The 25,763-nt window shown below is 38.3% G+C and overlaps 1 protein-coding gene and 1 pseudogene across 1 annotated transcript in view; one reads left to right on the top strand and one right to left on the bottom strand.

The window, feature by feature from the left end:
- DPH6 (diphthamine biosynthesis 6) overlaps window positions 1-25,763 on the top strand; it is a 450,913-nt gene that overhangs the window by 267,714 nt on the left and 157,436 nt on the right. The gene's annotated exons all lie outside the window — the stretch shown is intronic.
- LOC112129058 (nuclear transport factor 2-like) lies at window positions 8,042-8,425 on the bottom strand (annotated as a pseudogene).

Raw genomic sequence — 25,763 nt, 5'->3', positions numbered from 1 at the left:
ACTGATCCTAATTGCCTCTGAACCGCACTTCATGTATTATTGGTGTCTGCCTGCCCTGGTTCATGTCAACAAGCCACAGCATGTGCAGGGTGTGCCCAGTGCCTTTACAGAAATGATGTTCACATCGTCATATTCCTCTGAGGAGATTGGGTCTCACTGGGAGTAAAATAGAAAGCTAAAGATCTTCCTGTCTCTTCTTTGTAATACCTTAATGTTGATTTGTGCTGTGTACGTATTAAGCTCATCTAAGGACTCACTGAAACATTAAACCAATTATGCAACATTCCATTAAGGCACAGATGTAAATGCTGACTTAAATTTGCCCTTGTTTTAGTAAGTGGTAAAATGTGTGTTCATTGCAAAACCTTTTCAACTTTAGTTAGTATGGCTTACATTCCTTTTCAACTTTTGTGTGGTTTACTTTTATTTTGAGTATGCATAACAATTTCAATTTAATGTATGATAATGGCCAAAAGAGCCTACAATATAGTTTCCAGGTAGAAGTACACATTAGACCAGAACTCCCAAAAGTAAATTATTGAAGGTTTGAATAGGATATTTTAATCTTAACATTTATCAGCAGATTTATATTTACTACATTTTCTAAAAGTAGCTAAAATAATCAATTTTAGTGCATTACATGTATTTAAAACCTTTATTTTGTTCTGGCATATCAGGAAACATTCATAAAGGACAAAACAGTTTAGATACATTTTAATTTATAAGATGAGTTATTTGCTTTCAGCAAAATACTTTAGAATCTAAAACATAACATTAGAAATGCTCAAGATATTTACCTCTTTTTCTGAAAATGTCTCTGAGATTTAAAATTTGCCTCATTCCTATGACAATTTTTTACAATCACATCTCTGAACAATAATATGAGATTCTTTCAATCTTTTCATCCTTTTTTATTTATTGAAGGCAGTTTTCTGGTGAGCCTTTTAAGCATGCAAGTTCTACCCGTGATCATAAAAAATAAATCACAGAAGCTCTTCGGTGCTAGGTATCATTTAGCCTAATCTAGACTGTGACATTTGGGCCACTAACAGCATAATCATGGTTATTGCTACAAATTGCTCCATGTTTGAGTTTTAATGTTATAAGTAAATTATGCCAGGGGATAAAATATATGTTTCTTTGGGAATTAAACATGTTTATTTCAGCAATGTGGCCATGGAATCGCACGGAAACCTTAAGCTTGTTTCATGTAGTAATACTGCCACCTTCTGAAGCCCAGAGGAATTGTCCTCAAGGTTAGCTGTTTTAAGAGACTTCTCAGGTAGCCGTTTGTAGTGATCCAGCAGCCAGAAACTTCTAAGTCTAGAAACCATCTGGCTTTTATCATAGAAATGATAAGTTTGATTTTTATCTTCATTTAAAATAAGTAGAAATGAATACAGGTATCCAACAGTCATTAAAAATACTATTTCCTCTTTTCATTTTACCCCCAAAAGCCTTTTATTTTCTGGACTTTAGAACTATCTTTTTTTGGTGATGTGTAGTTTCCTGTTAAAAAGCTCAGCTGATGTAAAGCTAATTCTGATATGGAAGTTGCACAGCAAGAGCGGTTGCCTGGCAGAAGTGGGGCAGTGGTGGCCACAGCTGGGATTGTGAGAAGGGGATGGCAAATGTTTTCCTATCATTCAATCAGACAGTATGCCCTTCAGCAGAACAACAAGCCCTCCTGATTCTTTAGAATTAGTGAGATTAGCATGAAGCACATAATGCAGGATGATGGGATTTGTCATAATTTGCATTGTCCTGGAAAAATGCGGGTTGATAGAGCGATGCATCTTGGAGCATGTCATGTCCCACGGGCAGGTCACAGAGGAAGCTTGGCAGAAATAATTTTGTGATATGTGCATCAGTTGCAAATGCTTCATAAGTAATTTGTCAAAATAAAATAAATAGGAAGCGGTTAGGAAGGTAGAGAAAGAAGGGTCATTGTAAACGTACCTCAAAAAAAATTAGATATGTCATCCTCAAATATCACATTTTTAGAGATTAAATGAAAATGCATACAATGAATGACTAGGCTTATTCTCCTTTTGGTTTTAAATTTCCAAAACCTTACTGGTAAGTCTTTCCTTTTTCCTAAAAGTAAACTCTTACTGGTAAACCTTTCCTTTTTCCTAAAGGTAAAATCTTGGAAAATACGTGTGTGTTTCTGCAAAGTTTATTTATGAAAGCCCCTTATAGAAATTATGAAATATAGCTACATTAGGGAAGGTTTTCTGAGAGTTTGCATCTGACCTTGATAATGTTCCCAAACTACAGATAGGAAAGGATAATCAGTATGTAGTTGACAAAATGAACATGACACTGTTACTTATCTGCAGCAGCATTTCTGGAAATGGGCATATAGAATTCAGACAGGCAAGGGAAGCATGCTTATTTAGCATAGCATTGCAAGAATGAAAGGTCCAGTGTCAGGTATTATCCAGGGTTTATTTATGGAGTACCTGACAGTGATGCCACTGTCTTTGATATTTAGAAATTTCTTCTACCCGAGAACATTATAGCTAGTGTTTACAGGGTATGTTATTTATCATTTCAATATCTGCTTCTACTGCACAAAGACATTTTGCAGTGTCTCCTTTATTTGTCTTTATACATTTCAAACAAAAGATTAATGCTGGCAGTTCAGTAACACTGATCTTTTATGACAGTTGAACATTTGTGAGTTGAGGGTCTAATAAGAAAAAAAAATTTAAGTGAGGAGTTTAAGGAAAATGAAAAAAATAATCACTTGTGAAAATCAGGCTTATAATAAAAATGTATCTTCTTACTACACTGTTCGTAGGAAGAATACTCATTTTCTCAGATGGTTATAATTGTAGAATTAGGTTTTATGAAAACTAAAATTACCCTAGGGCACAGCTCAACATGAATAAATCTTTCAACACCCAGATCTGGAAACATGATACACACGAAACTAATAATGCCCCACAATTACAAGTAGATCAAGAAGAACTGTGCGAAATTTTTAAAAAACATTATTTATTGAGTTCTATAACATGAAAGTGACTCCAAATAATGTTAGTTCAGACTATTTTAAATCATTTGTTGTTTGTAAAATAATAGCCCTCTATATAAACCTCATATGTTTTTAAACTTGCCCTCCTGTCTGTAATCTTCAAAACTGACTGCTTTCAAATAAACTGTTTTACTAATCAGAGATAATAAGTGCTTTGTGGTGCCAGTTGTTAAAAACTAGATTTTTTGTGAACATTATTTTTCTAATATATCATCTCTTGACTCATAAAAATATTTTTTTAAATAAAGCCTGTTTACTGAGTTGTAACATTTCAGCCCAATTTCAGCATTGTGGGTATTCTGTACGATATTTATTTCAATTAGAGTTGGTATTGTAGACTTCAGTCTTGTGTCACATTTTAACAACTTTTTTCTATTGTCTTCTTTTTGCTGTATACTACTGCGTCAAAAAAAAGAAAAGGCACCTGTTGCTTCTCCCGTGAAATTCCTTTCCTCAGAGGAAATGTGCTTACAGTGACAGATAATTTGCCTTGGTTAGAAGTTTTCTAGCATTTTCCCCTGAATAGCAAAGCCGTAATACTCTTAGATAATCTTCAGGGGAGAACAAAAATACCTCTTGGTTCTCTTAGCGGAAAATTATGATAGATAATTTTAAAAAGAAAAACTTTTTCAAATAAGTACACATCTCACCAGTCCCCTCCCAAAAATTTAATAAACTAAGGTTTTAAATTCTACCTTTTCAGACAAAGTTTTCTAAATTGAATAAATAGGATAATTTACTGGATGGATCAATATTTTTATTGTCTTTAGACTTTACAATTCTTTTACTCTAGATAATGACCACTAACCTAGCAATGCTAGTTTAACTCTCAATGTCTTATGAACTATTTATTCAGTCATTTGTTCATTTAGTCAGTATATGCTCCTACTGCTTATGTTGCCTATTCTGTGTCCTTTGAAGGATGCTGTGCAAGAGTTTATTTCCCACAGGGATAGAGAGTGAAGTGAGCAGAGAAGGCCCAATCAATGATTTAATCAAGAGGTATTCATTGGGCAAAGCACCTCATCCAGAGTTAATGGCATTGCCACTCTGTGAATGAGTCTCAGAAAATGAAGAGGTAGCTAAAGGAATTAGCTTGTAATGTGCTATCATCACATCTGGACTGGATCCAGTTCTTGGTGTTCGTCTGGAAAATTCACTGCTGCTACAGTATTGTAATACCTGGCAATTCTCATGTTAATGGAAGGGCAAGTAGTTTGTGTTTTTTAATCTACCTAGTCTGTGATGAAACTCAAATATTTATTTCACAATAAAGTGATGTTTTTTACCCAGGACAGGTGAATTCATGAAGCAAACTGTATTTGTTTTCCATTCTGCTTTCACTAGCTTGTCTTAAGTTCATTGCCTCAAAGATTATTAATAGCATTTGGATGATTTTTCCATTTTGCCCCAGCTTCAATAGCTGCCTCTGTGAGCTCTTATTATCATTTCAGAGTTATTTCTTTAGGATTCTTTATAGTGAACAAGTGGTCTCAGGTTTAAAAAAAAAAAACAAACTCAAAGGTAAAATGATAATTGAGTCAGTCCAGAATCTCATCAGGAAGAATGTGCCAGAGAAATCTAGTCTAGATATTTCTGGACATACAGGTAACTTCCTCAAGTAAACAAGAATGTTAGCTAAACAAATTTCCACTTAATTTGATACTATTTATTTGTAAATATAAAAGAAATAGATTACATAATTACTTAATTTTCATTGAAAATTTTAATTTGAAAAGTACTTCTTTAGAGAAAAATGGTGTATTATTCCATTTTCACACTGCTCATAAAGACATACTCAAGACTGGGCAATTTACAAAAGAAAGAAACTGTAATTTACTTACAGTCACACATAACTGGGGAGGCCTCACAATCATGGTGGAAGGCAAGAAGGAGCAAGTCACATTTTATGTGGATGGCAGCAGGCAAAGAGAGAAAGCTTGTGTAAAGGAACTCCTCTTTATAAAACCATCAGATCTCGTGAGACTTATTCCCTATCATGGGAATAGCATGAGAAAGACCCACCCCCATGATTCAATTACCTCCCACTAGGTCCCTCCCATGACACATGGGAATTGTAGGAGCAACAATTCAAGATGAGATTTGGGTGGGGACACAGCCAAACCATATCAAATGACTACTATAAGTTCTTTGAAAAGTTATTGGTACTGGAAAATAGGAAGAAATCAAGGGTAGGAATAAAACATACTTATTTTAGATACAATTTTTTTTTATCCCGACCAGGGAGATATCTCTAATGCATCCCAATGTGTATACATTTTAGGCCAGGCATGGTGGCTCACACCTGTAATCCTAACAGTTTGGGGGACGAAAGTGGGAGGATCACTTGAACCCAGGAGTTGGAGACCACCCTGCATAACATAGCAAGACCTCATCTCTACAAAGAAATGAAAAAATTAGCTGAGCATGGTGTGCACCTATAGTCCTAGCTACTTGGGAGGCTGAGGCAGGAAGATTGCTTGAGCCCAGGAGTTCAAGGCTGCGGTGAGCTGTGATTGCACCACTGCATTCCAGCCTGGAGGACAGAAAGAAGCCTGGTCTAAAAAAAAAAAAAAAAAAAAAAAAAAAAAAAAAAATTTTGGAGACTTCACCCATGAATTTTCCTTTTATATCTGTCATAGGTTTGCTTTTTTTTAATACAAAAGTCATCATACTTGTTTCTGGCTCAAACTTGCCATGCAACCCCTGAAGTTCTTTTACTAGGACTGTAGGGAAAGGAGGTATTTCTTCTTTCATTCATTTTTCCAAGCTCACCACTCCCCCAAAATATAGGTCTACAGGCTGTTACAAAATAATTTTTATTACATGTATAATTTATATTGTAAAATATTTCTGAAGTTATAAGGTAAATAAATAGTAAGTGCTCTCACTTTTTTCTTTTCATTAATATTTAAATCACCATTTTTATTGTCTAGAAAATTTTTGCAATCTATTAGTCCATGATGTAGACACGTCTCCTTGGACTATTTCAGGATAAAAATGTAGCCAAATAACACATTTTACCTTAGCGGGAAAAAAAGCAGCACTTAATTTCCTCTACACACATGTTAAGTTTATTCCTCATGGATGATTTAGAAGGGTTTCTTGCTGTATATATTATATGGAAAAGACATTATTTGTAAATATGTGATAAGATTATATTGTATGTTTATTAGGTTGGGATGTCATCAAGCTCTCAAAGTTTCTGAAAGTACGGGGCAGCTGATGAGTGAGGATAGATGACAAAAGAGAAAAGTCGATAGTTTGACTGTAGGAGATGATCAGATCACACTTGAAATGGAAAGCTTCCCTGTTACCAGAAGAGAACTATGCCCTGAAAAGAAATAGTGTTCTGTCCTGTTGGCCCCTCCGAACTGGATTAAAAGTAATGGATTTTAAAATTTATGTTTAATGAAAGAATAAAGCATCTCAAATTACTGCAGCAAAGATAAAGATAAAGAGACCCAGAAGAATCACTAGTGTAATTTTTGGAGAACCATTTCCCCCCACCATCAATTTACATTGTTATGGCTTTTATCTTACATATTGGATGTCGAAAGTCATTTTCCAGGGCATTCAGAAGTTGTCTAAGACTCTGTGTGTGTGTGTGTGTGTGTGTGTGTGTGTGTTTACTATCTGTGCCCAATGAAAAAAGTAAACCATCTTTCTTGCTAGAAATGGTGGCCATTGTTTTTACTTTAGGTTGAACATATTTTGGTGTTGGTGATAGGATTCTAGAGGACCCTTCCCTGGGTTTGGTGGGGTGGGAAGAACCATATAAGAAGTTATTCAGGGGCTGGGCATGGTGGCTCACGCCTGTGGTCCCAGCACTTTGGGAGGCCGAGGCGGCAGATCATGAGGACGGGAGTTCGAGACCAGCCTGGCCAATATGGTGAAACCCCATCTCTGCTAAAAATACAAAAAGTTAGCCAGGCATGGTGGTGGGCGCCTGTGGTCCCAGCTGCTCGGGAACCTGAGGCAGGAGAATTGCTTGAACCTGGGAGGCAGAGTTTGCAGTGAGCCGGAATTGCACTCCAGCCTGGGCGACAGAGTGAGACTCTGACTCAAAAGAAAAAAGAAGGAGAAGGAGAAGGAGGAGACGGAGATGCAGTTATTCAGGAGCACCAAGAGAAGTGGGGAGAGCTGGTAACAGAAAGACACATAAAGTTTGCTTCTGACCAGGAAAGGGAGGTAATGTGATAGAATCAAGGGCCAGGAAAGGATGGTATTTCCCTCCAAGCCCATATGACTACCATGAGAGAAAACCCAGAATATAAATGGGAAAAATAAGTGAAGAAGCCTGATTCCACTAAATAGTGGGACTGTTCTTAATCACAAGTTTTTGTAGACTTACTAAAGAAACTGATCAGCGACCAGGCTCAAATCCATAGAAACTCAGTATATAACTCATGCTATGCTAAGCAGCTTATTGTTTAATCCTTACAGCTGTCCTTTTAAATGAATATTATTATTCCATTTTTGAGTATGGAAACTGAGCTTCAGAGAGGTTGTGTAACTTTTCCAGAATTACACAGCTAGTAACTGGTGGAGTAAGGCTATTAACCTCAACTCTATTTGACTTCAAACCTATGTTTTTATCATACGGTATTATTCAAATTTGGGAAAGAAGGAACCCAAGGAAAGAAGAAAGTAGACTGAGCTGCTTTTTTTTAAAGAAAATGTTTGTGGTTTTATCGTATCATGAGGCATTGAAACATCTGAACAAATCAATGTCTGGTGGTGAGGCAGCTGCTTTCTCCTTCCCTTCTGCCTTACTTAAGTCTTTCAAGGCATGCATGGTACAACCCAAACTTCTTCCTTCAGATGCAACTAGTCTAACATCCAAACATCATGCACAACACCTAGGTGACAGCACTGCACTGTGCCCACTTCCCATGGCCCTGCTCCTTTGGCATGATATATGGAGCATCTGGAGGAGTGTGAATGGTACTGGAAAGAGGATGGAGGAGGAAACAGCATGACTGCCTGGCTGGGAAGAGATCAGCCCAAGATGTGCAGGCCAAGCCTGAATATGTCATTGGTGCAAACCCAAGTATTGTTGATGTTCTTCAACAGGAACATCTATCTAGTGGAACCCCATAATGGGGTCTTCATCCACCTTAAGCTGGCCCACAACCAGGCTGATGATGCAGCTGGCGTGGGCTGATGGTCCTGCGCTGTGATGCTGTGCTGGATTTTTTGGAAGGGACGACTAGACAACTTCTCCACAATGGCAGCTTTCCCCTGGAATTGCTGTCCTTCCCACGTAAGGCATGGCACATCAATGTAAATTGCACCTAGTTGGATTTTCTCATTATGAAATAACTGGTAGTAATGCTGAATGAAGCTGGATCCAATCTGCTCCCAGATTGGCTCATCTCCCATTCTGGAGCATCACCCAGCCTCGTTGAGATCTGAAGGGTTGGCACAGTGGCAGTGGCAGCATGACAACCCAGCACAGTCTGCCAAGACTGAGCTTCTTCAAAAACTATTTGTGAAAACTGCTGGGTGTGGTGGCTTACACCTGTAATCCCAGTGCTTTGAGAGGCCGAGGTGGGAGGATCGCTTGAGGCCACGAGTTCAAGACCAGCCTGGGCAGCATAGTGAGACCTTGTCTCTACAGAAAAGTAAAAATAAAAAAATTAGCCAGTTGTGGCAGCACATACCTGAAGTCCCACCTGCTTGGGAGGCTGAGGCAGGAGGATTACTTGGGCCCAGGAGTTCCAGGCTGCAGTGAGCTGTGATTGCACTGCTGCACTTCAGCCTGGACAACAGAGCAAGATCCAGGCTCATTTAAAAACAAAAAGAAAAACTATTTGCAGAAGCTGAATCATGTAGAAGGAGTAGCAAAAACAAACAACGAACTAGAAAATTAGTTTTATATAAAAAGAGAATGGAAGAGTTGGGGATATGCTTGGAGAAGCAATAGCTAATAAAATGAGTTGAATAATATTATATTCTTGAATATTATGTTGTCTAAATTCTATGAAGCATCTTGGTGAGAATAATGCTGTAGTTGTTCTATTACTAACTGAAGACAATATACAAGGAATTGATTTAAGTGAAAATAAGCAAACAAACAAAAAAATCAAACAATTTGTTGCAGGGGAAGATGTCTTGACCAGGAGACAATGAAAGGCTAGTGTAGGCTACCTGAGGTATCTACGGTAGATATCTCTATTAGAATGTGTCACTCCAAACATATTCTTCCTTAAGCTGTATTGGCCCTCAGAGATTCATTGCCTGACTCATACATGATAGTCAATAAATATTTTAGGAATGAATGTGTGACTGGAGCCTTTTTCTCCCCAGCCTGGGAATTCATGAATGTCTTGCTAGAAGAGATGATACCCGAAGAGTAGACCAATGTTTTGGATAGAATAATGGATCTTAAGAAGTCATGACTTAGTTAAAAGCTATAAAAAAGAAAATGAGTTGTCTGGCTTCCAGCCTCCTGCTTAGGTCAAAAGTCATGTTTCCTTTTGGTCGTTTTCTTCATGAAAAAAAATTATTATTAGCATATGTTTTCGCAATTTAAAAAAAATATTTTGGGTCAAAATATGTCAATACATATTTAAATAACAATGTTTTAAAGTTTTCAGGCAGTGTTTCTCTTGGGTCTTTAATTTTGTGAGCTATTTGGGTGATATACCATAATTATTTTTAGAATGGTTTCATTATGTTTATAGTTTTAAAAGGAAGCAGTCATAAAATTTGCCTTTGAGGTCTCCTAAAAGTAAGAGTTGGCTTGAGGGAGCAAGACTTAACATGACCTTTTGATTTTTACAGGACAGTTCACTCAGAATTGTATGTGAAGTGGTAGTAAAGGACAGATAGACAATTATTTGCCTATTTTAATATCATATTTGAAGCATTCACCAGTAGAAAGCATAGAAAAGTAAGTCAGTTGTCTGTCCAACAAAGATCTAGATGAGCTAATGCACTCGCTGTAATATCTGGGAAAACTTGAACTTTTGAAAACTGATTCTTTGTTATGAGAACTATGAATAAAATTGAGAGACTTCATAAGATTTTCATCCTCAATGAACGTAAAAGAGAAAATTTTTTTTACCTTACCTACTTAATAATGCATTAGGTTTTAGTAAAGCTTCTAGAAATTTAAGTTGGAATTTGCACCTTTAATATGTTTAAGATAAATTGATAAATAGTTCTCTGTAGCTATGAAAACCTAATATGGAGTAATCCAAATTTCACATTTGCATTATTATCATTAAAGCTGATGTGTACTGTTGGCATGTGCACAATATGAATAATTCTGTGCTATTGTCTCAGTTATCAGTATATTCTCTCTCTATACTTTTTAAAAGGCTAACCATTTTATAAATTCTAGCTTCAATCACTTCTCTTCCATCATACTTTCATCCCAGTCATGAGCTACAAGTGATTTTTCTTTCCCCTAACCTCCAATATTATTTATTGCTTAAGACTCTTTGGTTCTCATTTGCAGAAGCCTACTAATGCTGTTTAAGTCAACAGTAGGAAACGTATTATTGTGATGCTGTGCTGTCTTTCAGAACATCAAAGTAGAAACTGTCTGGCCCTCAGAAGGCTACTATGAATTAGAACTAGACTCAGGAACCAAAATCAGAATAATAATGATAGGAAAGATTTATGTTACTGTATTAGTCTGCTTGGGTTGCCATTACAAAATACTATAGACTGGGTGACTCAAACAACAGAAATTTATTTCTCACAGTTCTGGAGGCTGGGAAGTCTAAGATCAAGGTGCCAGCCAATTTGGTTTCTGATGAGGGCTCTGTCTTCTCACTGTGTTCTCATATGGCATTTCCCTGGTACATGTGTGTGGGGAAAGAGATTACTCCCTCTTTCTCTTCATATAAGGTCATCAGTCCTATTGGATTAGCTGACTTTATGACTTCATTTAACCTTAATTTCTTTCTAAAAGCTGACTCCAAATACAAAAAATACAGTCACATTGAGGGTTAGGGCTTCAACATATGAATTTGGGGGGTGGGGAGTTAGTTCTTGCAACACTATGAAGAAGTAACTGAAGCTGGGTAATTTATAAAGAAAAGAGGTTTGGCTCACAGTTCTGCAGGCTATACAGGAAGCATGGTGCTGGCATCTGCTTGGCTTCTGGTAAGGCCTCAGAAAGCTTACAATCATGGTGAAAGGCAAAGGGAAGCAGGTGCATCCTATGGTGAGAGAGGAAGCAAGGGGTGGAGGAGGTGCCACACTCTTTTAAACCAGGTCTTGCATTAACTCAGAGTGGGAGCTCACTTATGGGGAGGACAGCACCAAGCTATTAATGAGGGATCTGACCTCATGACCCAAACACCTCCCACCAGGCCCCTCCTGTAACACTGGAGATTACATTTCAACCTGACATTTGGAGGGAGCAAACTTCCCAAACCATATCCTTCTGCCCCTGGTTCCTCAAATCTCATGTCCTTACATGCAAAATACAATCATCCCCTCTCAATAGTCCCCCAAAACCTTAACTTATTCCAGCATTAACCAAAAGTCCCAAGTCCAAAGTCTCATCTGGAGATTAGTTCTTTCCTATGAGCCTGTAAGATGAAAAAAAGTTGTTTACTCCCAAGATACAATGGTGGTACACTTATTGGGTAGACATTCCCATTCCAAAATGGAGAAATCAGCCCAAAAAAGGGGACAATAGGCCCCACACAAGTCTGAAACCCAGTAGGGCAGTCATTAAATCTTAAAGTTCCAAAATAATATATATATATATATATATATATATTTTTTTTTTTTTTTTTTTTTTTGAGACGGAATCTCGCTCTGTCACCGAGGCTGGATTGCAGTGGCGTGATCTCAGTTCACTGCAACCTCTGCCTCCTGGGTTCAAGCGATTCTCCTGCCTCAGCCTCCTGAGTAGCTGGGACTACAGGCACGTGCCACCATGCCCAGCTAATTTTTTGTAGTTTTAGTAGAGACGGGGTTTCACCGTGTTAGCCAGGATGGTCTCAATTTTCTGACCTCGTGATCTGCCTGCCTTGGCCTCCCAAAGTGCTGGGATTATGGGCTTGAGCCACTGCACCTGGCCCAAAATAATCTCCTTTGACTTAATGTCCTGCATTCAGGGGTGGACTCCCAAGGCCTTAGGCAGCTCAACTCTATAGCTTTGCTGGATGCAGCCCACAGGGCTTCTCTGATGGGTTACAGTCCAGTGCCTGTGGCTTCTCCAGACTGAGGATGCAAGCTGCTGCTGCCTCTACCATTCTTTGGCCTGGAAGGAAGTGGCCCCCTCCTTACTGCTCCACTAGGCCGTGCCCTGGTGAGGACTCTGTATAGAGTCTCCAACCTCACACATCCCCTTGGTGCTACCCTACTAGTAAAGCCTCTCTGCAGGGGCTCTAGCCCTGCAACAGGCTTCCGCCCAGGCACTTAGGCTTTCCCATACATTATCCGAAATCTAGACAGAAGCTGCCAAGTCTCCTTCACCCTTGCATTCTCTGCAGCCACAGGCTTACTGCCACATGAAAGCTGCCAAGGATTATGGCTTCACTCTCCAAAGTGGCAGCCAGAGCTGTACCTGGGGCCTTTGAGCCACATCTGGAGCTGGAGCAGCCTGGTTGCAGGGAGTAGCCTCCCAAGGCTAAGCAGGGCAGTAGTGTCCTTGGCCTGGTCCCTGAAATCATTCTTTCATCCATGGCTTCTGGGCCTGTGATATGAGGGGCTGCCTCAGAGATTTCTGAAATGCCTTCAAGGCCTCTTTTCATTGTCTCGGATATTAGCATTTGGTTCCCTTTTAGTCATGCTAGTCTCTTTAGCAAGTGGTTGCTCCACAATCTGCTTGTATTCCTTTTCTGCCATGTACCAGGCTGCAAATTTGTCAAACTTTTATGCTCTGTTTCCCTTTTAAATATGAATTCCAACTTTAAGTCATTTATTTGCTCCTGTATCTGATGATAGGCGTTAGAAGCAGCCAGGCCACATCTTGAACACTTTGCTGCTTAGAAATTTCTTCTGCCAGATACCCTAGGCCATCACTCTTAAGTTCAAACTTCCACAGATTCTTAGGACATGAACACAATGCCGCCAAGTTCTTTGCAACAGCATAATGGATAACCTTTACTCCAGTTCCCAATAACTTATTGATTTCCATCTGAGAGCTCTTCAGCTTGGACTTCACTGTCCATATCTGTATCAACATTCTGGTTGTAACCATTTAACTAGCTTCTAAGAAGTTGCAAACTTTCCTTCATCTTCCTGTCTTCTTCTCAGACCTCCAGACTCTTCCAATTTCTGCCTAGTTCTTCCAATTTCTGCCTACCCAGTTCCAAAACCACTTCCACATTTTCAGGTATCTTTATAATAATACCCCACTCCTGGTACCAATTTTCAGTATTAGTTCTTGCTTTACCATAAAGAAATACCTGAGGCTGGAGAGCAATCAGACAAGAGGGGGAAATAAAAGGCATCCAAATCAGTAAAGAGGAAGTCAAACTGCTACTGTTTGCTGATCATATGATTGTATACCTAGAAAACCCTAAAGACTCCTCCAAAAAGCTCCTAGAACTGATAGAAGAATTCAGCAAAGTTTCCAGATACAAAATTAATGTACAAAATTAATGTTCCAGATACGCAATTCAGTAGCTCCCCTATACACCAACAGGAACCAAGCTGAGAATCAGATCAAGAATTCAACCCGTTTTACAATAACTGAAAAAGAAATGCTTAGGAATATACATAATTGAGGAGATGAAAGACCTCTGCAAGGAAAACTACAAAACACTGCTGAAAGAAATCATAGATGACACAAACAAATAGAAACATGTTCCATGCTCATGGATGGGTAGAATCAATATCGTGAAAATGGCCATACTGCCAAAAGCAATCTACAAGTTCAGTGTAATCCCCATCAAAATATCATCATCTTTCTTCACAGAACCAGAAAAAAAATCCTAAAATTCATATGGAACCAAAAAAGAGCCCACATATCCAAAGCAAGACTAAACAAAAAGAACAAATCTGGAGGCATCACATTACCTGATTTCAAACTACACTATAAGGCCATACTCACCAAAACAGCATGGTACTGTATAAAAATAGGCACATAGACCAGTGGAACAGAATAGAGAACCCAGAAATAAATCCAAGTACAGCCAAATGGTCTTTGACAAAGCAAACAGAAACATAAAGTGGGGAAAGGACACCCTATTCAACAAATTGCGCTGGGATAATTGACTAGCCACATGTAGAATAATGAAACTGGATCCTCATCTTTCACCTTATACAAAAATCAACACAATATGGATCAAGGACTTAAATCTAAGACTTGAAACTAAAAATTCTAGAAGATAACATCAGAAAAACCCTTCTAGACATTGGCTTAGGCAAGGATTTTTTGACCAAGTACCCAAAAGCAAATGCAATAAAAACAAAGATGAATAGCTGGGACTTAAATAAACTAAAGATCTTTTGCATGGCAAAAGGAACAGTCAGCAGAGTAAACAGACAACCCACAGAGTGGGAGAAAATCTTCACAATCTGTCCATCTAACAAAGGACTAATATCCAGAATCTACAATGAACTCAAACAAATTAATAAGAAAAAACAAACAATCCCATCAAAAAGTAGGCTAAGGACATGAATAGACAATTCTCAAAAGAAGATATACAAATGGCCAACAAACATACGAAAAAATGCTCAACATCACTAATGATCTGAGAAATGCAAATCAAAACCACCTTAGTCCTACAAGAATGGCCATAATTAAAAAATAGAAAAATAATAGATGCTGGCATGGATGTGGTGAACAGGAAACACTTCTACACTGCTGATAGGAATGTAAACTAGTAAAACCACTATGGAAAACAGTGTGGAGATTCCTTAAAGAACTAAAAGTAGAACTACCATTTGATCCAGCAGTCCCACTACTGTGTATCTACCCAGAGGAAAAGAAGCCATTATTCAAAAAAGATACTTGTACACGCATGTTTACAGCAGCACAATTTGCAATTGCAAAAATGTGAAACTAATCCAATGGCCATCAGTCAACAAGTGGATAAAGAAACTGTGGTATATATCTATGATGGAATACAACTCAACCATAAAAAGAAATGAACTAATGACATTTGCAGTCACCTGGATGAGATTGAAGACTATTATTATTATTATTATTATTATTATTATTATTTACTTTAAGGTCTGAGATACATGTGCAGAATGTGCAAGTTTGTTACATAGGTATACATGTTCCATGGTGGTTTGCTGCACCTATAAACCCATCATCTAGGTTTTAAGTCCTGCATGCATTAGGCATTTGTCCTAATGGTCTCCCTCTCCTTGCTCCCCACCTCCTGACAGGCCCCAGTGTGTGATATTCTCCTCCCTGTGTCCATGTGTTCTCATTGTTCAGCTCCCACTTATGTGTGAGAACATGTGGTGTATGGTTTTCTGTTCCTGTGTTAGTTTGCTGAGAATTATGGCTTCCAGCATCATCCATGTTCCTGCGAAGGACATGAGCTTATTCTTTTTTATGGCTACATAGTATTCCATGGTATATATGTGCCACATTTTCTTTATCCAGTCTACCATTGATGGGCATTTGGGTTGGTTCCAAGTCTTTGCTATTCTAAATAGTGCTGCAATAAACATACATTTGCATGTGTCTTTATAGTAGAATGATTTATAGTTGGCCAGGCGCGGTGGCTCAAGCCTGTAATCCCAGCACTTTGGGAGGCTGAGGTGGGCAGATCATGAGGTCAGGAGTTCGAGACCATCCTGGCCAACATGGCGAAACCCCGTCTCTACTAAAAATACAAAAAAATTAGCCAGGCGTGGTGGCGGGCGCCTGTAGTCCCAGCTACTCAGGAGGCTGAGGCAGGAGAATGGCGTGAACCCGGGAGGTGGAGCTTGCAGTGAGCCGAGATCGCGCCACTGCACTCCAGCCTGGGGGACAGAGCCAGACTCTGTCTCAAAAAAAAAAAAAAGAATGATTTATAATTCTTTGGGTGTATACCCAATAATGGGATTGCTGGGTCAAATGGTATTTCTGGTTCTAGATCCTTGAGGAATCGCCACACTGTCATCCACAATGGTTGAACTAATTTACACTCCCACCAACAGTGTAAAAGCGTTCCTATTTCTCTACAGCCTCGCCAGTATCTGTTGTTTCCTGACTTGTTAATAATCACCATTCTAACTGGCGTGAGATGGTATCTCATTGTGGTTTTGATTTGCATTTCTCTAATGACCAATGATGATGAGCTTTTTTTCATATGTTTGTTGGCTGCATAAATGTCTTCTTTTGAGAAGTGTCTGTTCATATCCTGTGCCCACTTTTTGATTGGGTTTTTTTTTTTTCTTGTAAATTTGTTTAAGTTCCTTGTAGATTCTGGATATTAGCCCTTTGTCAGATGGATAGATTGCAAAAATTTTCTCCCATTCTTTAGGTTGCCTGTTCACTCTGATGATAGTTTCTTTTGCTGTGCAGAAGCGCTTTAGTTTGATTAGATTCCATTTGTCAATTTTGGTTTTTGTTGCAATTGCTTTTTAGTTATGAAGTCTTTGCCCATGCCTATGTCCTGAATGGTATTGGCTAGGTTTTCTTCCAGGGTTTTATGGTTTTGGGTTTGACACTTAAGTCTTTAATCCATCTTGAGTTAATTTTTGTATGAGGTATAAGGAAGGGATCCAGTTTTCTGTTTTCTGCATCTGGCTAGCCAGTTTTCCCAGCACCATTCATTAAATAGGAAATCCTTTCTCCATTGCTTGTTTTTGTCAGGTTTGTTGAAGATCAGATGGTTGTAGACATGTGGTGTTATTTCTGAGGTCTCTATTCTGTTCCACTGGTCTATATATCTGTTTTGGTACCAGTACCATGCTATTTTGGTTACTGAAGTCTTATAGTATAGTTTGAAGTCAGGTAGGATCCCTCCAGCTTTGTTCTTTTTGCTTAGGATTGTCTTGGCTATACAGACTCTTTTTTTGGTTCCATATGAAATTTAAAGTAGTTTTTTTCTAATTCTGCAAAGAAAGTCACTGGTAGCTTGATGGGAGTAGCACTGAATCTATAAATTATTTTGGGCAGTAAGACCATTTTCATGATATTGATTCTTCCTATCCATGAGCATGGAATGTTTTTCCATTTGTTTGTGTCCTCTCTTATTTCCTTGAGTAGTGGTTTGTAGTTATCCTTGAAGAGGTCCTTCACATCCCTTGTAAGTTGTATTCCTAGGTATTTTATTCTCTTTGTAGCAATTGTGAATGGGAGTTCACTCATGATTTGGCTCTCTGTTTGTCTATTGTTGGTGTATAGGAATGCTTGCGATTTTTGCACATTGATTTTGTATCCTGAGACTTTGCTGAAGTTGCTTATCAGCTTCTTATCAACTGCACTGAGTTTGGGGTCTGAGATAATTGGGTTTTCTGATATATACAATCATGTAGTCCGCAAACAGACAATTTGACTTTATTCTAAGTGAAGTAACTCAGGAATGGAAAACCAAACATCATATTTTCTCTCTGATAAGTGGAAGCTAAGCTATGAGGATGCAAAGGCATAAGAATGATACAATGGACTTTTGGGGAAAGGGTGAGGGACTCAGGAAAGGGTGAGAAGGGGGTGAGGGATAAAAGACTACAAATTGGGTGCCGTATATACTGGTCGGGTGATGGGTGCACAAAAATCTCACAAATCACCACAAAAGAACTTACTCATGTAACCAGACACCACCTGTTCCCCAGTAACCTATGGAAATTAAAAAAAATTTTTTTTTAATTTTAAAAAAATACCTTAGGCTGTGTAATTTATAAAGAAAAGAGGTTTAATTGGCTCTTGGTTCTGCAGACTGTACAGGAAGCATGGTGCCGGCATTTGCTCAGCTTGTGATAAGGCCTCAGGAAGCTTACAGTCATGGCGAAAAGGCAAAGGGGGGCTGGTATATCATATGGGAGCAAGAGAGGGAGCCATGAGGGTGGGGTACCACATTCTTTTGGGGTTTTGTTTTTTTTTTAGATGGGGTCTCGCTCTGTCGCCCAGGCTGGAGTGCAGTTGTCCGATCTCGGCTCACTGCAACCTCTGCCTCCCGGGTTCAAGCAATTCTCCTGCCTCAGCCTCCCGAGTAGCTGGGATTAAGGCACGTGCCACCACACTCAGCTAATTTTTCTGTTTTTGGTAGAGATGGGTTTCACCATGTTGGCCAGGCTGGTCTTGAACTCCTAACCTCAGGTGATCCACCTGCCTCAGCCTCCCAAAGTGCTAGGATTACAGGTGTGAGCCACCACGCCCGGCCCCACATTCTTTTAAACAATCAGATCTCACAGGAACTCAGAGCAAGAAGTTACTTATTATTGTGAGGTTCCAAGCTATTCATGAGGTATCCACCCGCATGACCCAAACACCATGGGTGTTTGGCCCCACCTGCAACACTGGGGATTACATTTCAACATGAGATTTCAAGGCACAAACATCCAAACAATATCAGCAAGGACATAATTCAGTCCATAACATCATGCTTCCTAGATGTTAGCCCTTATTATAAGCACTTTGGATATAAAGTCGTTCCTTAGTTTCTGTGGGGGAAAACTTACAGGACCCCTATGGACACCAATATTCACAGATACTCAAGTGGCTTATATTAAATGGCCATAGTGTCTGCACATAACCTATATACATCCTCTTGTATACTTTAAATCATCTCTAGATTAATTATAATATCTAATACAATGTAAACGCTATATAAATATTTGCTATACTCTATTGGTTTTTTGTGTTTTTTATTGTATTGTTATTTTTATTGATTTTTTTAAATATTTTTGATCTGTGGTTGGTTGAATCCACAGAAGCAAAATCCATGGATACAGAAGGTGAACTGCATTGTCTTTAATGTTCACAAACACCCTATAAAATATATACTATTTTACCACCATTTCATAAATAAGGAAAACAAAGAAAACATGGAGTAAGTAACTTGTCTGAGGTTTCATAGTTTATAAATGATGAAGCCAAGTTTAAACACAGCTATCTGGTTATAGAGTTCATGCCCTTGAACACTGAGCTAAACTGCCCTGCTGAAGCCAACAGGACTCCCTTCTGTCATCTCTGTTTCTATCTAGGTGTTTGCTCTACCTTGCAGCGTAGCTTTCTCTGATTCTTAAGTCCATGGGAAAAACATTCCCAGCCCTCAGCCCCAGAGATTCCATGTTTCAATTCTCAATCCCCATCCTGTATGTCTGGGACAGAGAATTCTACCGCCATCGTGGGTCAGCTTTGCCCTGCATAGTGCCTGACAATATTGATTGAAGAAGTGAATACTTGAATGGTCACTATGTATTACTCCAGTTGCCTCTACTCTATATGTGTAACTTTAACTGGCAAAATGGATGAGTCATGCTCTATTGGTGCTTGCTCGTCTTGTTATCCTGTTATTCTCCCCTGAGATGGCACCTCGATTCAGATGCTTTCCTTTGAAACAACTTTAATTGATATGGGTGTTTTTTTATCAAATGTTTGTTTTTTCTTCTTGCCCTGAGGAAATGTTTGCAAAGAATATATTTTCATATCCCTTTTCTTCAAGTTATGAAATGAAAGCTACCCAATTGGGGGTGAGGGGTGGGGTTGATGAAAGCCAGAAAGGGTGAATAATGCCTGTTTGTTTGTTTGTTTGTTTGTTTAACTCCATTGACCTTTTATTTAACCCTTCTATTCCTATGGGAACTGTCAGAGGTTTGGGCAGCATGGCAGCTTTTTGGGATAAGGGTTAGTTTCATACTGTGAAAGAAGTTTGGCTGAATTAACCCTTTTGTAGGGAAGCCTTATGTTTGGCTGTCAGTGGTTTCCTAGACATATTTATACCCTACCTCAATTCTAAATCCTCTCTATCTGATTAGACCAATAACTAAAAACATGCAGTTTGTAGGTAGATGGTCTTCACTTCAGCTCCCATTTCTATCAGTTTACAAGCTTTGTGACCTTTGGCAAGTTACTGAACTTCTCTGTGTTTGTGTACTGAGCTATAAAATGAAAAGGATCAAAGGATCTTTACATCATAAAACTGCTATGATATTTAAATAAAAATGTATCTAAGTATCTTGTCTGTGTTAGAAGCTCAACAATTGGCTTTCTTCTCATTTCCTTATTAGGAGAATATAACTGTAATAAAAATATGTAGTGGACTAGATCCTTCTAGGAAGTTGTCATTCCCTACAAACACAAGAGCATTTCGAAGGAACATTTAGTATTTCAAGATATTAGAGTGTATTAGGGAAATAACTTAGGTTTTTTCTAGGTGCCCTTAAAGAAGTAAACTAGACACAGCCTCCACTATTGTGGACCAAATGCATTAACCAAGTCCAAAAACTGTAGAAATAACTACTGAAAAATCACTGTAACTGCATTATCAGATTACTACTTGAGGCACAATTCATGAAGGCTAGAAAAAATGTATAACCTTAGATCCTACCTACTTCTATTCAGGATTTGAGAACCAAAGCCCAGATGGTTCTATTTACCATCGAAATTATCTCACCTTTAACTTACAATACAGATAACAAAATAGCTGACAAGATCAGCAGAACCGATGCACTCCATTCACAATATTGTTTCTCTGAAAATGATTTTCCACTTCAATGCAACATGGACTAAAGACTATAGCAAGTAATCTTTTATTTCCATTCTTTCTTTTTCTTTTTTATTTCTTATTTTCCTAATTGGTGCCAATAGATACCATTGTTTTGGTTGCTAACAGACAATAGTTCAACTCGGTGTATTGCATCTTATATTTCAGTTAATGTTCAGAGTTTAGAAGCACACCCTTAACAAGGCCGGACGCAGTGGCTCATGCCTGTAATCCCAGCACTTTGGGAGGCCGAGGCAGGCGGATCATGAGTTCAGGAGATCGAGACCATCCTGGCTAACATGGTGAAACCCCATCTCTACTAAAAATACAAAAAAGATTAGCTGGACATGGTGGCGGGTTCCTGCGGTCCCAGCTACTCGGGAGGCTGAGGCAGGAGAATGGCGTGAACCCAGGAGGTGGAGCTTGCAGTGAGCCGAGATTGTGCCACTGCACTCCAGCCTGGGCAACAGAGCAAGACTCCGTCTCAAAAAAAAAAAAAGAAACACACCCTTAACAATGTGAAAGAAATAAAGAATACATAAAATGAAGTCCTGGCCGGGCACGGTGGCTCACGCCTGTAATCCCAGCACTTTGGGAGGCCAAGGCAGGCAGATCATGAGGTCAGGAGATCGAGACCATCCTGGCTAACATGGTGAAACCCCGTCTTTACTAAAAATACAAAAAAAATTAGCCGGGCATGGTGGCGGGCGCCTGTAGTCCCAGCTACTTGGGAGGCTGAGGCAGGAGAATGGCATGACCCCGGGAGGCAGCGCTTCCAGCCTGGGCAACTCCGTCTCAAAAAAAATAAAAATAAAAATAAAAATAAAAAATAAAAAATAAAATGAAGTCCTAAAATTCATGGAAATAGGTTTATCCTTACTGACTAAAAGTCCTAAATAAGTCTAAACATCTCATTTTGTTCAAAGGTTTCTGGGGTTGTATTGAGTTCTCCTTACTCTTAGAGAGATTTAATCAGACCATATAATCAGATAGTTTGTCCTAAGAGCAAGCAATAACTACTAAACTTAGGAAAGTTCATAAGAAAACAGTGAAGAAGAAAAAAAGGAATATAGATTTTACATTTTAAGGAACTGGAGTGATTTAACTTAGGAAGGAATAACTTTGAGAAGAACTAATAGTCTTCCAACATATGAAATAATTTATTTACGTAGTCCTCATAATATGTTTTCTATTTTTATAGGATATCAGGGGATAAGTCTGAATAGCAGCAAAAGACTTGGGGATTGATATTGGGGAGTTATTGTAAATGACCTGTCAATCAATATAATTATTTTCTCAGAGACTTACATAATTAAAAAGGTGATTTTCATGTTGGAAACATTCATCTTGGCATTATTTTACATGAAAGCTATTTAATGTTCTTTATTTTAATTATATTTGATTCTCCTCTGCCTAATGGTCTTTCCTGCCCTCCTCCTACCTTGCCAGCCTTGTTTTCCTGATTTTCCTCCTCATGTGCCCTAACAGTAGTTAATTCTACAAAGCCCAATTCCTCGTCCTGTGTTCTTTTCATACCTTTTTTTTTTTTTTCCACTTTTTATACCTTCAATTAATTGGCCCATCTGTCCCTAAGGTTCTGTAACATGACTTCATGTTTAACTTCCTTTTAATCTTACGTTTTGAAAAATATATAGTATTAGAAGATATACTGTAACCACCTCACCTTCACTAAGTTTTTTCTACTTTCCCCTAAAAAAATTGTTTTAAAGCAGCGAAGAAAAATACTCCTCTTTCCCATTGTTTTTTTTTTTAGAGCTGCAAACTCACAAATCTTACAGGCTCCCAAAATAGGAGACCTCAAGTCACTTTTGAATATTTTGTCATCATCTCTGCATTGAATATGTCACCCATTCTTTCCTCAATAATATCTCTCAGACCTATATTTTCACCTTCATTCCTACCATTGCTATTCTTACCACCTTATATCTGCACTACTGCAGTTGCCTGTCTGTTCTATCTAGCTTCAATCTTCCACCTTCCTACTTCTTGCTGCAAATATGACTACACCATTTTATTTTATTAATGATACACTCTTGCTCAAACTCCTTCAGTTTTCTTTTATTTATTTATTTATTTATTTTGAGACAGAGTCTCACTCTGTCACCCAGGCTGGAGTGCAGTGGCACGATCTTAGCTCACTGCAAGCTCTGCCTCCTGGGTTCACGCCATTCTCCTGCCTCAGCCTCCCGAGTAGCTGGGACTACAGGCGCCCGCCACCACGCCCAGTTAATATTTTGTATTTTTAGTAGAGACAGGGTTTCACCATGTTAGCCAGGATGGTCTTGATCTCCTGACCTCGTGATCTGCCCGCCTCGGCCTCCCAAAGTGCTGGGATTACAGGCGTGAGCCACTGCGCCTGGCCTAGTTTTCTTTTGTATACTACACACCAAATTCAAACAGTTTTGCTTTGCTTCCATTAGGTTATATTGGTAGCACTAGGATCCTATTTGAGCACTGGACTAAGAAACCCAAGAGTCCTCATACCTTCCTCTACTATAAATCTCATGAGGCTCCCAAGGGAGATAAATACACAAAAAGTGATGGCAAATGAATAAAGATGGGTTATATGTAACATTAACAAGGTATCTGAAACCATCAGGCTATTCTCGAAAACTGATTAACAATTAGAAGTTTAGGCCTAAACATAGCTTCTCCATCTCCAAAAGCCAGATATTGCCACAAACAAGTCATCAAGCCTGTGATCATTAGAATTCCGCAGAAGCTAAGAGCTCTTAGGATTGGGGAAGATAGAGAGACCAAGAGACAGGTAGTAAGGAAGTAGGAATAAGGGCCTGCCTTGAAAAAAGTGTATCCCTTTGCCTGATAGGTGAAAAAATAGCAGCAGCAGCAGAGGAAAGCTAGCTGAACCAAGAAGGCCTCAGTCCTGCTGCAGATCTAGTTTCAGTGATAGAAGAGAAGAAGCAAAGAGCATTCATCCTTGTGTGTGACCTTTTGGCACACATAAGTAAAAATGGTCCAGTACGGATCAAGGCATCTCACCCAATCTGATTAGCGGCTCCTCCCTGCCCACTCACAACAGTTTACAAGGCTCTTTGGAAGCAAGCCCTTGGCAGCCTTATTTCTCATTGCTCTCAGTTTTATTTGTTTTTTTTACTGCATTTTATACTGTCCATGCACATTTCCACTTCTTGGATTATATCTTTTATTTACCCTATCCTTCATGTATCCAAATCCTTGTATCCTTTCAAGACCAGTTTATGACTGGCCTCCTCATTGAACTCTGCTATTGCTGCGCACGGTGATTATACATGCCTCCAAATTTCTATGAATTTTATTATTATTTTACTCAGTTTTGCACTTAGTTGTGCACTAATCATTTTATTTCTATATTAATGTTATGTATTATAGTATATATGTATGTAAACTCCTTGAATGCATGAACCATGTCTTTCTTTTCTTTCAATTAAAGCTCCTAGCATAGTACCTATTGTATTGTAGAAACAGAGCTACAAAGACAATAGAAAAGTTATTACTGATTATTGGTTGATTAATTAAATAATTACCTTTTGATTCTTAAGTTATGTCTATATGGTACTGTTAAAATAAAATCATAATGGAAGTATATAGCCTGTTCTACCTCCTTTAGACATTTGATACCAACCAGGGGTAATATTCAAAATACTTAACAGGCATTATCGAACTAGCACTGGCCAATCAGAACAGATTCTGACTGCTACAATATTAAATTTATGTTAGTTGCTTGACAGTGCAAACTCTAACTAGTTCAGAACTAAAATAAATTGAAAGTTTAGTCCCTGATTTTCCAGAGATTAACAATCTGTAGCCATATATTATATATCTTAGCTGATTTTTTATTAGCCTACCTACAAAGCCAATAAAAGCCAATTAAGCTAATTGAATACTTAACCTGATCATGCTTTCCTTTCCCCTCCTGCTATAATAGCCCTTCTGTTTATATATACCATATATGATTGCCTCTTTCATATGCTGTCTACTTCAAACTTTGATAGACTGATAAGCATCATATTTGGAATGTCATGGTTCACAGTACGTGATAAGCATCTCCATTGGCTACTCCTGCAAGTTTGCTGTTACAATACCAAGCATTACTGAATAGCAGCCTGTGCCCTGGGAATGATATAATTAAGTCCCTTCTGATTACTTCTTAGGTAGAAATTACTTTTGGCCTATATGTTTTTAGATTACACAATACTTTTACAAAAACATATTTTTGTAAAAGAACATTTTGTAAAGGACACATGTAAGAACATGTGTCCTGGAGAACTTGTATTCAGATTCAACCAGTTAAAACTAAACTAAACTGTTTGTAGAAGTAGCCCTCTACAAACTTCAGTATCAACAAAGCAATTTAGGTGTTTTGTTACATTGAGTCAGTGACACTATAATGTTACTTCACAATACTGCTACGCCATGACTATCATATGACAGCAATATAAAAGAAAGACTTTTTTTAACTTGTCGATTTACTTTTTAAAACGTGTTTTTTGCATTGGTTTCATATTTTACCTGTCAAGTGGTGAAAATTTGTATTTCTAAACTAAACTGTAAAATATTATGAGGATTAGTGAGTGTGTTTTTAAACACAGTAGATTAGTTTCAAATCCCAAAGTAAAAGCTACGGAATTTTTTTTCAAGGCAGAGAAATGTCTTGCTGGGTGCTAACACCTTCAGAAGCTATTATTACAGTGTAGCAGAGGAGGACTCTTGCAGATGGAGAGAGCAATGTTAAGATTCACACCAGACCTTGTCCTTCTATGCCTTTTCCCCCTGTGCAAAGGAATCTGTCAAATCTTATTCCTTTCTTTGAAGAAATGCCTAAAGAATGTCAGTTCAGTCTGGCTACACTTAGACATCATGTGGAATATTGTGGATGCCTTCAAGAGAAAAAGACATTCTGAAAAATGTAATTTAGGGGTTATCAAAAGGAAGTATTTTGGCTTTTTGTGGCTGGGCTGAAAGTTTACTTCTTTTTCATAATAATGGTTTCTTACATTTATACTGTCCTTTTTTTTCCTTTCAAAGCATTTTAAGATTGAATATCTTATTTAATTCTTATTGTATTCTACATTTGATTTGAAGTTATTTTACTGTGTTTATAGTAAAACCACAGTACTGTTATTTTGTGTTTT

This window comes from Pongo abelii, chromosome 16 (genome assembly GCF_028885655.2).
Source record: "Pongo abelii isolate AG06213 chromosome 16, NHGRI_mPonAbe1-v2.0_pri, whole genome shotgun sequence".
NCBI lineage: Eukaryota > Metazoa > Chordata > Mammalia > Primates > Hominidae > Pongo > Pongo abelii.
The sequence above is the reverse complement of the archived record's forward strand: the minus strand, read 5'-3'. Positions and strand labels throughout refer to the sequence as shown.